This window comes from Hippocampus guttulatus, chromosome 11, assembly GCF_054856545.1.
Source record: "Hippocampus guttulatus isolate MCC_2025c chromosome 11, RoL_Hgut_1.0, whole genome shotgun sequence".
NCBI lineage: Eukaryota > Metazoa > Chordata > Actinopteri > Syngnathiformes > Syngnathidae > Hippocampus > Hippocampus guttulatus.
In genome coordinates, this window is record NC_141271.1 from 1,649,265 (window position 1) to 1,665,110 (window position 15,846).

Sequence of the window (15,846 nt, forward strand, 5' to 3'; positions counted from 1 at the left end):
CCTGACCAAAATACATGTTGAAGTGTGTGCATAATCCTTTGGTTTAGGTGTGACACTCAATTTGAGTTTTTATTGCTTTAAATGCATTTTCAGCCCGAGCTGAGCGCGCTTTCTGACTTTGAATGTATCTTCATAGGAATGATTTGTTTAGTCAAATTAATGCTCTTTTAGGCTTCAGGAGGCCATCCTGAACAAAATACATGATGAAGTGTGTGCATAAGTCCTTTGGTTTAGGTGTGACACTCAATTTGAGTTTTTATTGCTTTAAATGCATTTTCAGCCCGAGCTGAGCACGTTTTGTGAGTTTGAATGCATCTTCATAGGCATGAATTGTGTGATCAAATTAATGCTCATTTAGGCTTCAGGTGGTCCTTCTGAACAAAATACATGTTAAAGTGTGTGCATAAATCCTTTGGTTTAGGCGTGACACTCAATTTGAGTTTTTATTGCTTTAAATGCATTTTCAGCCCGAGCTGAGCACGTTTTGTGAGTTTGAATGTATCTTCATAGGAATGAGTTGTGTGGTCAAATTATTGCTCATATAGGCTTCAGGAGGTCATCCTGAACAAAATACATGTTGAATGTGTGCATAAGTCCTTTGGTTTAGGTGTGACACTCAATTTGAGTTTTTATTGCTTTAAATGCATTTTCAGCCCGAGCTTGAGCGCGCTTTCTGACTTTGAATGTATCTTCATAGGAATGAGTTGTGTAGTCAAATTAATGCTCATTTAGGCTTCAGGAGGACATCCAGAACAAAATACATGTTGAAGTGTGTGCATAAATCCTCTGGTTTAGGCGTGACACTCAATTTGAGTTTTTATTGCTTTAAATGCATTTGTAGCCTGAGCTGAGCGCGCTTTCTGACTTTGAATGTATCTTCATAGGAATGAGTTGTGTGGTCAAATGAATGCTCATTTAGGCTTCAGGTGGTCATCCTGAACAAAATACATGTTGAAGTGTGTGCATAAGTCCTTTGGTTGAGGCGTGACACTCAATTTGAGTTTTTATTGCTTTAAATGCATTTTCAGCCCGAGTTGAGCACGTTTTGTGAGTTTGAATGTATCTTCATAGGAATGAGTTGTGTGGTCAAATTAATGCTCATTTAGGCTTCAGGTGGTCATCCTGAACAAAATACATGTTGAAGTGTGTGCATAAGTCCTTTGGTTTAGGCGTGACACTCAATTTGAGTTTTTATTGCTTTAAATGCATTTTCAGCCCGAGCTGAGCACGTTTTGTGAGTTTGAATGTATCTTCATAGGAATGAGTTGTGTGGTCAAATTAATGCTCATTTAGGCTTCAGGAGGACATCCTGAACTAAATACATGTTGAAGTGTATGCATAAGTCCTTTGGTTTAGGCGTGACACTCAATTTGAGTTTTTATTGCTTTAAATGCATTTTCAGCCCGAGCTGAGCATGTTTTGTGAGTTTGAATGTATCTTCATAAGAATGAGTTGTGTGGTCAAATTAATGCTCATTTCGGCTTCAGGTGGTCATCCTGAACTAAATACATGTTGAAGTGTGTGCATAAGTCCTTTGGTTTAGGCGTGACACTCCATTTGAGTTTTTATTGCTTTAAATGCATTTTCAGTCCGAGCTGAGCGCGCTTTCTGACTTTGAATGTATCTTCATAGGAATGAGTTGTGTGGTCAAATTATTGCTCATTTAGGCTTCAGGAGGCCATCCTGAACAAAATACATGATGAAGTGTGTGCATAAGTCCTTTGGTTTAGGTGTGACACTCAATTTGAGTTTTTATTGCTTTAAATGCATTTTCAGCCCGAGCTGAGCACGTTTTGTGAGTTTGAATGCATCTTCATAGGCATGAATTGTGTGATCAAATTAATGCTCATTTAGGCTTCAGGTGGTCCTTCTGAACAAAATACATGTTAAAGTGTGTGCATAAATCCTTTGGTTTAGGCGTGACACTCAATTTGAGTTTTTATTGCTTTAAATGCATTTTCAGCCCGAGTTGAGCACGTTTTGTGAGTTTGAATGCATCTTCATAGGCATGAGTTGTGTGATCAAATTAATGCTCATTTAGGCTTCAGGAGGTCATCCTGAACAAAATACAAGTTGAAGTGTGTGCATAAGTCCTTTGGTAATCAAACAGCACGAAGGTCCGGGACCGAACGGATGCCACCCGCTTGGCCCCGCCGGAGCAGAAGTAAGATCGGGCGGCTTGAGCCCGAGCCCGAGCCCTACCCCTACCCGAACCCGACCGCCCTAAAATGTCCCTCATTGCTTCGGGTTCGGGGCGCACGGCACCCGTACGGCGGAGAGTATCCAGGGTTACCAGTGAAGCGGAGGAACATCTCACGCCCACCCGCGCGAAATGTCGTACCGAGTTGTTTATGCCCACGGCACCGCCGATGCTGCACCGTTTCGGCGCGAGGGACGCTCCAAACGAGGAGTTTGGGTCGAATGTGAATTAAAGTGTTAGGTTTCGTGAGAGATCAATACAAGAACCACACACAGACACCAAAAACGAAGAGGGGTTTTATTGCCAGAAAGTTGGTCAGGTCGAGGTGTAAACAACTGAAAGCTAGTCAAAATGATCACGTTGAGGAGTGCAGAAATGCTGGAGCGTAACGGCGTGGCAGAAGGATCGCTGACGAACTGGCAACGGGTGGCTGTTCACGCTGTCTTTTATGGTGCAAGTGGCAGATGAGATGAAGACTCGCACGTGTGTAGGGGAGGCAGGTGCACTGATTCGAGAGGCGCCCAGCCCACACTGAAAAAGAGACAAAAAAAGGGAGGGGCGGCACCGTGGACACACAATGGTTTCGAACGCAAAGGGCAGAAAACGTCGGCTTCCAGCCGCGCGACGTTCCGCGAACGAATACTGAATCGTATTGAGACACGTTATCCGTGGCATCATAAACTCCGCGAATTTAAGTCAACATCTCTCTGCTCCCAAATAAAACAATCATCCCTATTCAGTCAACTGTAAACGAAGAAGTCAAGTCTGGGATTTTTTTTATGACCCTCTAAAAATAAGCAACAACATAAAATGTCCGCCCTGTGAACATGAGCTGAAATCGAATCTCAAACCAAATACATGTGAAAGCAAAAAAAATCGAAATATATCAATTTAGAATTCAAAGAACGTCGTGTCCCCATCACACTTTTTAATTGTCTTTTTTCTTTTTTCTTTTTTTTTTGCATCGACACGCCTCAAAATCCTTCTGATGTGAGCGTTTTTAAAAAATCTTGGCTCTTTTGACTTTTTTGGGGGGTTCTTGGGACGGAAAAAATTGACGATGAATTGACAATATTTGCTGCTCAGAGCTGATGCCACGTTGTGTCACTCTTGTGCTTTCTGAAATGCGAGAGCCCTATTTGTCCATGCACGGCCAGCACTTTACGATAGCCTCTGCTGGTGAGAGTTGGCCATTGCAGCCTTCCATATGATTTCCTGTGACCCTCTAAAAATAATGAGATAAAATGTGCGTTGTGTGAACATGAGCTGCGCTTGAAACTACACCCAAATACAAGGAAAAGCAAAAAACAAAAATCTAAACGCACCAATTCAAAAGATAAATGAATGCCACGCCACCATCACACTTTTTCATGATTATTATTACAATTATTATTAATATCACTGCATAGGCAAGGCTCAAAATCCGCCTCATGTGAGCGTTTTTTCAAAAGATTTTCTTAATCTTGCTACTTCGGACTGGGCTTTTTTTTTTGGATATTGGGACAGAGAAACTTTATTATGTATTGACAGTGTTTGCTCTTCATCTCTTTTTCAACCTGGTGGACGCCCTCTCTTTGGCCGAGCATGACCTGATTTGTAGTCAGACGCCTCATGCATTGCGCCACGAACTCCACGAAATCAAACCACTATTTCTCTGTTCTCCTGTGGGGGAATTTGCCGCTCCCAAAAAGTTATTGTTACCTTTTTCAGTGTGGGATGGGCGCTTCTCTAATCAGTGCACCTGCCTCCCCGACACACCTGCGAGTCATTATCTCATCTGCCACTTGCAGCATAAAAGCCAGCCTGAAGAGCCACCCATTGTCACTTCGTCAGAGATCCTTCCTGCCGTGTCGACGACGCCGTACCGCTCCAGGATTCCTGCACTCCTCGAATTGATCATTTTGACTACCTTTCAGTTGTGACCACCTCGGCCTGTCTCGCTTACTGGCAATAAAACCCTTCTGTGCTTTTTGTGTCTGCGCGTGGTTCCTCTCTTCATCTCTCACGAAGCCGAACACTTTGCTTAACACCCGCGGTTCTCCCAGCGCTCCGCCCCAACATCCTCGTCGGAAAAGCCTGAGCGCCGCAGCGGAGCAACTCCGGCTCGGCCGTGGGCAAAAACGGCTCTGTCCGAAATTTCTCACGGGCGGGCGTGAGCTGTTCCTCCGCTTCGCTTATCACACACACCACTCTCGGCCCTACCTGCCCCGCGCAACTCCGGCAGGGCCAAGCGGGTGGCATCGGTTCGGTCCCGGACCTTCGCGCGGTTTGATTCCCAAGTTTTTCTTCCCTTTGATTGCACACCGCGCCCCCTGTCCCTCAAAGCGAGGTGCATCTCTGGCGGAGCCGAGCGGGCAGCAGCTTTGCTCCCGGCAGGTCGTGTTGGTGTGCGCGAGGTCTTCCACCTCTTCGCTTGCAACACTCGCCTTTGCCGGCCCGCCAGGCACGGCGCAGCTCTGGCGGGGCCAAGCGACAGCGTCGGTTAGGTCCCGGGCGCAAAATCAAAAGGGAGGGTCGACACTGTGGACAAACAATGGACCCTAACACAAAGGGCAGAAAACTTCGACGCACACCCGCGCGACATTCTGTGAAGGAAAATACGCCACCCGCCTGACCTCGCCGGAGTTTCGCCGCGCCCGTCGGTCCAACGTGGCCCGGGTTGCAAGCGAAGTGGGTGAAAAGCTCACGGCCATCCTCGCGAAATATCGTACAATGCCGCTGCAAAACACGGCCCGGGCGCGGCTGCTCCTAGCGGATCGCAATGCAGCTCTGATCAGGGGGATCTTGCGGGAAGCCGGGAGGGGCGCGGGTGTCAAGCAACGGGCTAATAAACCTCGTCGAATACGCCCGCGACGGGCCGGTATAGAAGCGATGCCGCCAGTTTGTCCCCGCCGGAGCTCCTCCAAGCCAGGCAGGCCGAAAGTGGCGCGGGTTGACAACACAGGGTCCAAAACTTCAACGCACAACCAAGCGATCGTCCAGCTTTATGCAGCCTTGTACAAATTGTGTTTTCAAATTGTTCGCCCGAAACAGTTTTGTCACTCCCACAAGACAAACAAGCTATTTTTTTTCAGATGGCAGTGGAACTGATGAAGGCCTTCCCCAGACATTCCGTGCATCAATTTTAGAACATTATGTGGCGATGGAAAATAAGAGAACAAGACAATCGTCAGAAATACTGACCACAGCAGGTTTATTGGATGATGATCACCCATGCAAAAAATGTTTAATTGTGGCATCCAGAAATGATGCCAAAGATATATTTTGTTTCAAACTACTTCATGAAGAGGAAGTGTTGATACCAGGGATGAATTCTGAAAGCTTATGAGAAAGTCATTTTTTATGACTTGTACCACAACGAAAAATCTCGTGTTATTCACTGCTCCGATGAAAATAAAATGTCAAGATAAAATTTCAATCCCATATTTACACACTGTGAATTTTAAGTTTAATGTTCACTGATATTCCGTCATGTTGTCGTATTTGTTCTCGCCATGCACTGTGGCATGCTCTAAATGGCAAAACCACCTGGAAAAGGTCCTCTGACAAAACGAGTGATTTTTACAATGGAAGAACACACAATTTATCTTGCATCGACATTGTCTTCATGATGCTTTGCATGCATCATTGAAATTGGGTTGGTTCAAGTAAAAGAAAAAATTTGAATTTTAAAAGCAACTTAGAGTTATCCTGATTGAAATTTCCGAACATATAATCTTGCGATGTTAGGGTTCTCTCCCCCCGGCCCCCTTTTGACGAGACCCAGTGCGAAAGGTGGTACCATGAGCAGTGTCTTGAGAAGAATTTGCATGAATTGAGCGGCCGAAGACTGGTATTGCTGCTGTGAGTGCACATCACAATGTTGGAAGTCATGTAGACCTATATCTAATTTTGTGAGTGTTGTTCTGGAAAAAAATTAATTCTCACAAGAAAATGACAGACATGTCAGCTGCTCAACCCGTATTGTTTTGTGTTTTTTGTTATTGTAAAGTGTCCTTGGGTGTCTTGAAAGGCGCTTATCAATAAAATGTATTATTAGTATTATTATTATTATTAAGTTGCCTACACTGGTAAAGTTTTTTAAAATTTGAGTTTTTATTGCTTTAAATGCATTTTCAGCCCGAGTTGAGCACGTTTTGTGAGTTTGAATGTATCTTCATAGGAATGAGTTGTGTGGTCAAATTAATGCTCATTTAGGCTTCAGGTGGTCATCCTGAACAAAATACATGTTGAAGTGTGTGCATAAGTCCTTTGGTTTAGGCGTGACACTCAATTTGAGTTTTTATTGCTTTAAATGCATTTTCAGCCCGAGCTGAGCACGTTTTGTGAGTTTGAATGTATCTTCATAGGAATCAGTTGTGTGGTCAAATTAATGCTCATTTAGGCTTCAGGTGGTCATCCTGAACAAAATACATGTTGAAGTGTGTGCATAAGTCCTTTGGTTTAGGCGTGACACTCAATTTGAGTTTTTATTGCTTTAAATGCATTTTCAGCCCGAGCTGAGCACGTTTTGTGAGTTTGAATGTAGCTTCATAGGAATTAGTTGTGTGGTCAAATTAATGCTCATTTAGGCTTCAGGTGGTCATCCTGAACAAAATACATGTTGAAGTGTGTGCATAAGTCCTTTGGTTTAGGCGTGACACTCAATTTGAGTTTTTATTGCTTTAAATGCATTTTCAGCCCGAGCTGAGCATGTTTTGTGAGTTTGAATGTATCTTCATAAGAATGAGTTGTGTGGTCAAATTAATGCTCATTTCGGCTTCAGGTGGTCATCCTGAACTAAATACATGTTGAAGTGTGTGCATAAGTCCTTTGGTTTAGGCGTGACACTCCATTTGAGTTTTTATTGCTTTAAATGCATTTTCAGTCCGAGCTGAGCGCGCTTTCTGACTTTGAATGTATCTTCATAGGAATGAGTTGTGTGGTCAAATTATTGCTCATTTAGGCTTCAGGAGGTCATCCTGAACAAAATACATCTTGAAGTGTGTGCATAAGTCCTTCGGTTTAGGCGTGACACTCAATTTGAGTTTTTATTGCTTTAAATGCATTTTCAGCCCGAGCTGAGCACGTTTTGTGAGTTTGAATGTATCTTCATAGGAATGAGTTGTGTGGTCAAATTAATGCTCATTTAGGCTTCAGGAGGTCATCCTGAACAAAATACATGTTGAAGTGTGTGCATAAGTCCTTTGGTTGAGGCGTGACACTCAATTTGAGTTTTTATTGCTTTAAATGCATTTTCAGCCCGAGTTGAGCACGTTTTGTGAGTTTGAATGTATCTTCATAGGAATGAGTTGTGTGGTCAAATTAATGCTCATTTAGGCTTCAGGTGGTCATCCTGAACAAAATACATGTTAAAGTGTGTGCATAAGTCCTTTGGTTTAGGCGTGACACTCAATTTGAGTTTTTATTGCTTTAAATGCATTTTCAGCCCGAGCTGAGCACGTTTTGTGAGTTTGAATGTATCTTCATAGGAATGAGTTGTGTGGTCAAATTAATTCTCATATGGGCTTCAGGAGGTCATCCTGAACAAAATACATGTTGAAGTGTGTGCATAAGTCCTTTGGTTTAGGCCTTACACTCAATTTGAGTTTTGATTGCTTTAAATGCATTTTCAGCCCGAGCTGAGCACGTTTTGTGAGTTTGAATGTATCTTCATAGGAATGAGTTGTGTGGTCAAATTAATGCTCATTTAGGCTTCAGGTGGTCATCCTGAACAAAATACATGTTGAAGTGTGTTCATAAGTCCTTTGGTTTAGGTGTGACACTCAATTTGAGTTTTTATTGCTTTAAATGCATTTTCAGCCCGAGCTGAGCACGTTTTGTGAGTTTGAATGTATCTTCATAGGAATGAGTTGTGTGGTCAAATTAATGCTCATTTAGGCTTCAGGAGGTCATCCTGAACAAAATACATCTTGAAGTGTGTGCATAAGTCCTTCGGTTTAGGCGTGACACTCAATTTGAGTTTTTATTGCTTTAAATGCATTTTCAGCCCGAGCTGAGCATCTTTTGTGAGTTTGAATGTAGCTTCATAGGAATGAGTTGTGTGGTCAAATTAATGCTCATTTAGGCTTCAGGAGGTCATCCTGAACAAAATACATGTTGAAGTGTGTGCATAATCCTTTGGTTTAGGTGTGACACTCAATTTGAGTTTTTATTGCTTTAAATGCATTTTCAGCCCGAGCTGAGCGCGCTTTCTGACTTTGAATGTATCTTCATAGGAATGATTTGTTTAGTCAAATTAATGCTCTTTTAGGCTTCAGGAGGCCAACCTGAACAAAATACATGATGAAGTGTGTGCATAAGTCCTTTGGTTTAGGTGTGACACTCAATTTGAGTTTTTATTGCTTTAAATGCATTTTCAGCCCGAGCTGAGCACGTTTTGTGAGTTTGAATGCATCTTCATAGGCATGAATTGTGTGATCAAATTAATGCTCATTTAGGCTTCAGGTGGTCCTTCTGAACAAAATACATGTTAAAGTGTGTGCATAAATCCTTTGGTTTAGGCGTGACACTCAATTTGAGTTTTTATTGCTTTAAATGCATTTTCAGCCCGAGCTGAGCACGTTTTGTGAGTTTGAATGTATCTTCATAGGAATGAGTTGTGTGGTCAAATTAAAGCTCATATAGGCTTCAGGAGGTCATCCTGAACAAAATACATGTTGAATGTGTGCATAAGTCCTTTGGTTTAGGTGTGACACTCAATTTGAGTTTTTATTGCTTTAAATGCATTTTCAGCCCGAGCTTGAGCGCGCTTTCTGACTTTGAATGTATCTTCATAGGAATGAGTTGTGTAGTCAAATTAATGCTCATTTAGGCTTCAGGAGGTCATCCTGAACAAAATACAAGTTGAAGTGTGTGCATAAGTCCTTTGGTAATCAAACAGCACGAAGGTCCGGGACCGAACGGATGCCACCCGCTTGGCCCCGCCGGAGCAGAAGTAAGATCGGGCGGCCCGAGCCCGAGCCCGAGCCCTACCCCTACCCGAACCCGACCGCCCTAAAATGTCCCTCATTGCTTCGGGTTCGGGGCGCACGGCACCCGTACGGCGGAGAGTATCCAGGGTTACCAGTGAAGCGGAGGAACATCTCACGCCCACCCGCGCGAAATGTCGTACCGAGTTGTTTATGCCCACGGCACCGCCGATGCTGCACCGTTTCGGCGCGAGGGACGCTCCAAACGAGGAGTTTGGGTCGAATGTGAATTAAAGTGTTAGGTTTCGTGAGAGATCAATACAAGAACCACACACAGACACCAAAAACGAAGAGGGGTTTTATTGCCAGAAAGTTGGTCAGGTCGAGGTGTAAACAACTGAAAGCTAGTCAAAATGATCACGTTGAGGAGTGCAGAAATGCTGGAGCGTAACGGCGTGGCAGCAGCTAGCTCGGCAGGAAGGATCGCTGACGAACTGGCAACGGGTGGCTGTTCACGCTGTCTTTTATGGTGCAAGTGGCAGATGAGATGAAGACTCGCACGTGTGTAGGGGAGGCAGGTGCACTGATTCGAGAGGCGCCCAGCCCACACTGAAAAAGAGACAAAAAAAGGGAGGGGCGGCACCGTGGACACACAATGGTTTCGAACGCAAAGGGCAGAAAACGTCGGCTTCCAGCCGCGCGACGTTCCGCGAACGAATACTGAATCGTATTGAGACACGTTATCCGTGGCATCATAAACTCCGCGAATTTAAGTCAACATCTCTCTGCTCCCAAATAAAACAATCATCCCTATTCAGTCAACTGTAAACGAAGAAGTCAAGTCTGGGATTTTTTTTATGACCCTCTAAAAATAAGCAACAACATAAAATGTCCGCCCTGTGAACATGAGCTGAAATCGAATCTCAAACCAAATACATGTGAAAGCAAAAAAAATCGAAATATATCAATTTATTATTCAAAGAACGTCGTGTCCCCATCACACTTTTTAATTGTCTTTTTTCTTTTTTCTTTTTTTTTTTGCATCGACACGCCTCAAAATCCTTCTGATGTGAGCGTTTTTAAAAAATCTTGGCTCTTTTGACTTTTTTGGGGGGTTCTTGGGACGGAAAAAATTGACGATGAATTGACAATATTTGCTGCTCAGAGCTGATGCCACGTTGTGTCACTCTTGTGCTTTCTGAAATGCGAGAGCCCTATTTGTCCATGCACGGCCAGCACTTTACGATAGCCTCTGCTGGTGAGAGTTGGCCATTGCAGCCTTCCATATGATTTCCTGTGACCCTCTAAAAATAATGAGATAAAATGTGCGTTGTGTGAACATGAGCTGCGCTTGAAACTACACCCAAATACAAGGAAAAGCAAAAAACAAAAATCTAAACGCACCAATTCAAAAGATAAATGAATGCCACGCCACCATCACACTTTTTCATGATTATTATTACAATTATTATTAATATCACTGCATAGGCAAGGCTCAAAATCCGCCTCATGTGAGCGTTTTTTCAAAAGATTTTCTTAATCTTGCTACTTCGGACTGGGCTTTTTTTTTTGGATATTGGGACAGAGAAACTTTATTATGTATTGACAGTGTTTGCTCTTCATCTCTTTTTCAACCTGGTGGACGCCCTCTCTTTGGCCGAGCATGACCTGATTTGTAGTCAGACGCCTCATGCATTGCGCCACGAACTCCACGAAATCAAACCACTATTTCTCTGTTCTCCTGTGGGGGAATTTGCCGCTCCCAAAAAGTTATTGTTACCTTTTTCAGTGTGGGATGGGCGCTTCTCTAATCAGTGCACCTGCCTCCCCGACACACCTGCGAGTCATTATCTCATCTGCCACTTGCAGCATAAAAGCCAGCCTGAAGAGCCACCCATTGTCACTTCGTCAGAGATCCTTCCTGCCGTGTCGACGACGCCGTACCGCTCCAGGATTCCTGCACTCCTCGAATTGATCATTTTGACTACCTTTCAGTTGTGACCACCTCGGCCTGTCTCGCTTACTGGCAATAAAACCCTTCTGTGCTTTTTGTGTCTGCGCGTGGTTCCTCTCTTCATCTCTCACGAAGCCGAACACTTTGCTTAACACCCGCGGTTCTCCCAGCGCTCCGCCCCAACATCCTCGTCGGAACAGCCTGAGCGCCGCAGCGGAGCAACTCCGGCTCGGCCGTGGGCAAAAACGGCTCTGTCCGAAATTTCTCACGGGCGGGCGTGAGCTGTTCCTCCGCTTCGCTTATCACACACACCACTCTCGGCCCTACCTGCCCCGCGCAACTCCAGCAGGGCCAAGCGGGTGGCATCGGTTCGGTCCCGGACCTTCGCGCGGTTTGATTCCCAAGTTTTTCTTCCCTTTGATTGCACACCGCGCCCCCTGTCCCTCAAAGCGAGGTGCATCTCTGGCGGAGCCGAGCGGGCAGCAGCTTTGCTCCCGGCAGGTCGTGTTGGTGTGCGCGAGGTCTTCCACCTCTTCGCTTGCAACACTCGCCTTTGCCGGCCCGCCAGGCACGGCGCAGCTCTGGCGGGGCCAAGCGACAGCGTCGGTTAGGTCCCGGGCGCAAAATCAAAAGGGAGGGTCGACACTGTGGACAAACAATGGACCCTAACACAAAGGGCAGAAAACTTCGACGCACACCCGCGCGACATTCTGTGAAGGAAAATACGCCACCCGCCTGACCTCGCCGGAGTTTCGCCGCGCCCGTCGGTCCAACGTGGCCCGGGTTGCAAGCGAAGTGGGTGAAAAGCTCACGGCCATCCTCGCGAAATATCGTACAATGCCGCTGCAAAACACGGCCCGGGCGCGGCTGCTCCTAGCGGATCGCAATGCAGCTCTGATCAGGGGGATCTTGCGGGAAGCCGGGAGGGGCGCGGGTGTCAAGCAACGGGCTAATAAACCTCGTCGAATACGCCCGCGACGGGCCGGTATAGAAGCGATGCCGCCAGTTTGTCCCCGCCGGAGCTCCTCCAAGCCAGGCAGGCCGAAAGTGGCGCGGGTTGACAACACAGGGTCCAAAACTTCAACGCACAACCAAGCGATCGTCCAGCTTTATGCAGCCTTGTACAAATTGTGTTTTCAAATTGTTCGCCCGAAACAGTTTTGTCACTCCCACAAGACAAACAAGCCATTTTTTTTCAGATGGCAGTGGAACTGATGAAGGCCTTCCCCAGACATTCCGTGCATCAATTTTAGAACATTATGTGGCGATGGAAAATAAGAGAACAAGACAATCGTCAGAAATACTGACCACAGCAGGTTTATTGGATGATGATCACCCATGCAAAAAATGTTTAATTGTGGCATCCAGAAATGATGCCAAAGATATATTTTGTTTCAAACTACTTCATGAAGAGGAAGTGTTGATACCAGGGATGAATTCTGAAAGCTTATGAGAAAGTCATTTTTTATGACTTGTACCACAACGAAAAATCTCGTGTTATTCACTGCTCCGATGAAAATAAAATGTCAAGATAAAATTTCAATCCCATATTTACACACTGTGAATTTTAAGTTTAATGTTCACTGATATTCCGTCATGTTGTCGTATTTGTTCTCGCCATGCACTGTGGCATGCTCTAAATGGCAAAACCACCTGGAAAAGGTCCTCTGACAAAACGAGTGATTTTTACAATGGAAGAACACACAATTTATCTTGCATCGACATTGTCTTCATGATGCTTTGCATGCATCATTGAAATTGGGTTGGTTCAAGTAAAAGAAAAAATTTGAATTTTAAAAGCAACTTAGAGTTATCCTGATTGAAATTTCCGAACATATAATCTTGCGATGTTAGGGTTCTCTCCCCCCGGCCCCCTTTTGACGAGACCCAGTGCGAAAGGTGGTACCATGAGCAGTGTCTTGAGAAGAATTTGCATGAATTGAGCGGCCGAAGACTGGTATTGCTGCTGTGAGTGCACATCACAATGTTGGAAGTCATGTAGACCTATATCTAATTTTGTGAGTGTTGTTCTGGAAAAAAATTAATTCTCACAAGAAAATGACAGACATGTCAACTGCTCAACCCGTATTGTTTTGTGTTTTTTGTTATTGTAAAGTGTCCTTGGGTGTCTTGAAAGGCGCTTATCAATAAAATGTATTATTAGTATTATTATTATTATTAAGTTGCCTACACTGGTAAAGTTTTTTAAAATTTGAGTTTTTATTGCTTTAAATGCATTTTCAGCCCGAGTTGAGCACGTTTTGTGAGTTTGAATGTATCTTCATAGGAATGAGTTGTGTGGTCAAATTAATGCTCATTTAGGCTTCAGGTGGTCATCCTGAACAAAATACATGTTGAAGTGTGTGCATAAGTCCTTTGGTTTAGGCGTGACACTCAATTTGAGTTTTTATTGCTTTAAATGCATTTTCAGCCCGAGCTGAGCACGTTTTGTGAGTTTGAATGTATCTTCATAGGAATCAGTTGTGTGGTCAAATTAATGCTCATTTAGGCTTCAGGTGGTCATCCTGAACAAAATACATGTTGAAGTGTGTGCATAAGTCCTTTGGTTTAGGCGTGACACTCAATTTGAGTTTTTATTGCTTTAAATGCATTTTCAGCCCGAGCTGAGCACGTTTTGTGAGTTTGAATGTAGCTTCATAGGAATTAGTTGTGTGGTCAAATTAATGCTCATTTAGGCTTCAGGTGGTCATCCTGAACTAAATAAATATTGAAGTGTGTGCATAAGTTCTTTGGTTTGGGCGTGACACTCAATTTGAGTTTTTATTGCTTTAAATGCATTTTCAGCCCGAGCTGAGCACTTTTTGTGAGTTTGAATGTATCTTCATAGGAATGAGTTGTGTGGTCAAATTAATGCTCATTTAGGCTTCAGGAGGACATCCTGAACTAAATACATGTTGAAGTGTGTGCATAAGTCCTTTGGTTTAGGCGTGACACTCAATTTGAGTTTTTATTGCTTTAAATGCATTTTCAGCCCGAGTTGAGCACGTTTTGTGAGTTTGAATGTATCTTCATAGGAATGAGTTGTGTGGTCAAATTAATGCTCATTTAGGCTTCAGGTGGTCATCCTGAACAAAATACATGTTGAAGTGTGTGCATAAGTCCTTTGGTTTAGGCGTGACACTCAATTTGAGTTTTTATTGCTTTAAATGCATTTTCAGCCCGAGCTGAGCATGTTTTGTGAGTTTGAATGTATCTTCATAAGAATGAGTTGTGTGGTCAAATTAATGCTCATTTCGGCTTCAGGTGGTCATCCTGAACTAAATACATGTTGAAGTGTGTGCATAAGTCCTTTGGTTTAGGCGTGACACTCCATTTGAGTTTTTATTGCTTTAAATGCATTTTCAGTCCGAGCTGAGCGCGCTTTCTGACTTTGAATGTATCTTCATAGGAATGAGTTGTGTGGTCAAATTAATGCTCATTTAGGCTTCAGGAGGTCATCCTGAACAAAATACATCTTGAAGTGTGTGCATAAGTCCTTCGGTTTAGGCGTGACACTCAATTTGAGTTTTTATTGCTTTAAATGCATTTTCAGCCCGAGCTGAGCACCTTTTGTGAGTTTGAATGTATCTTCATAGGAATGAGTTGTGTGGTCAAATTAATGCTCATATAGGCTTCAGGAGGCCATCCTGACCAAAATACATGTTGAAGTGTGTGCATAATCCTTTGGTTTAGGTGTGACACTCAATTTGAGTTTTTATTGCTTTAAATGCATTTTCAGCCCGAGCTGAGCGCGCTTTCTGACTTTGAATGTATCTTCATAGGAATGATTTGTTTAGTCAAATTAATGCTCTTTTAGGCTTCAGGAGGCCATCCTGAACAAAATACATGATGAAGTGTGTGCATAAGTCCTTTGGTTTAGGTGTGACACTCAATTTGAGTTTTTATTGCTTTAAATGCATTTTCAGCCCGAGCTGAGCACGTTTTGTGAGTTTGAATGCATCTTCATAGGCATGAATCCTTTGGTTTAGGCGTGACACTCAATTTGAGTTTTTATTGCTTTAAATGCATTTTCAGCCCGAGCTGAGCACGTTTTGTGAGTTTGAATGTATCTTCATAGGAATGAGTTGTGTGGTCAAATTATTGCTCATATAGGCTTCAGGAGGTCATCCTGAACAAAATACATGTTGAATGTGTGCATAAGTCCTTTGGTTTAGGTGTGACACTCAATTTGAGTTTTTATTGCTTTAAATGCATTTTCAGCCCGAGCTTGAGCGCGCTTTCTGACTTTGAATGTATCTTCATAGGAATGAGTTGTGTAGTCAAATTAATGCTCATTTAGGCTTCAGGAGGACATCCTGAACAAAATACATGTTGAAGTGTGTGCATAAATCCTCTGGTTTAGGCGTGACACTCAATTTGAGTTTTTATTGCTTTAAATGCATTTGTAGCCTGAGCTGAGCGAGCTTTCTGACTTTGAATGTATCTTCATAGGAATGAGTTGTGTGGTCAAATGAATGCTCATTTAGGCTTCAGGTGGTCATCCTGAACAAAATACATGTTGAAGTGTGTGCATAAGTCCTTTGGTTGAGGCGTGACACTCAATTTGAGTTTTTATTGCTTTAAATGCATTTTCAGCCCGAGTTGAGCACGTTTTGTGAGTTTGAATGTATCTTCATAGGAATGAGTTGTGTGGTCAAATTAATGCTCATTTAGGCTTCAGGTGGTCATCCTGAACAAAATACATGTTGAAGTGTGTGCATAAGTCCTTTGGTTTAGGCGTGACACTCAATTTGAGTTTTTATTGCTTTAAATGCATTTTC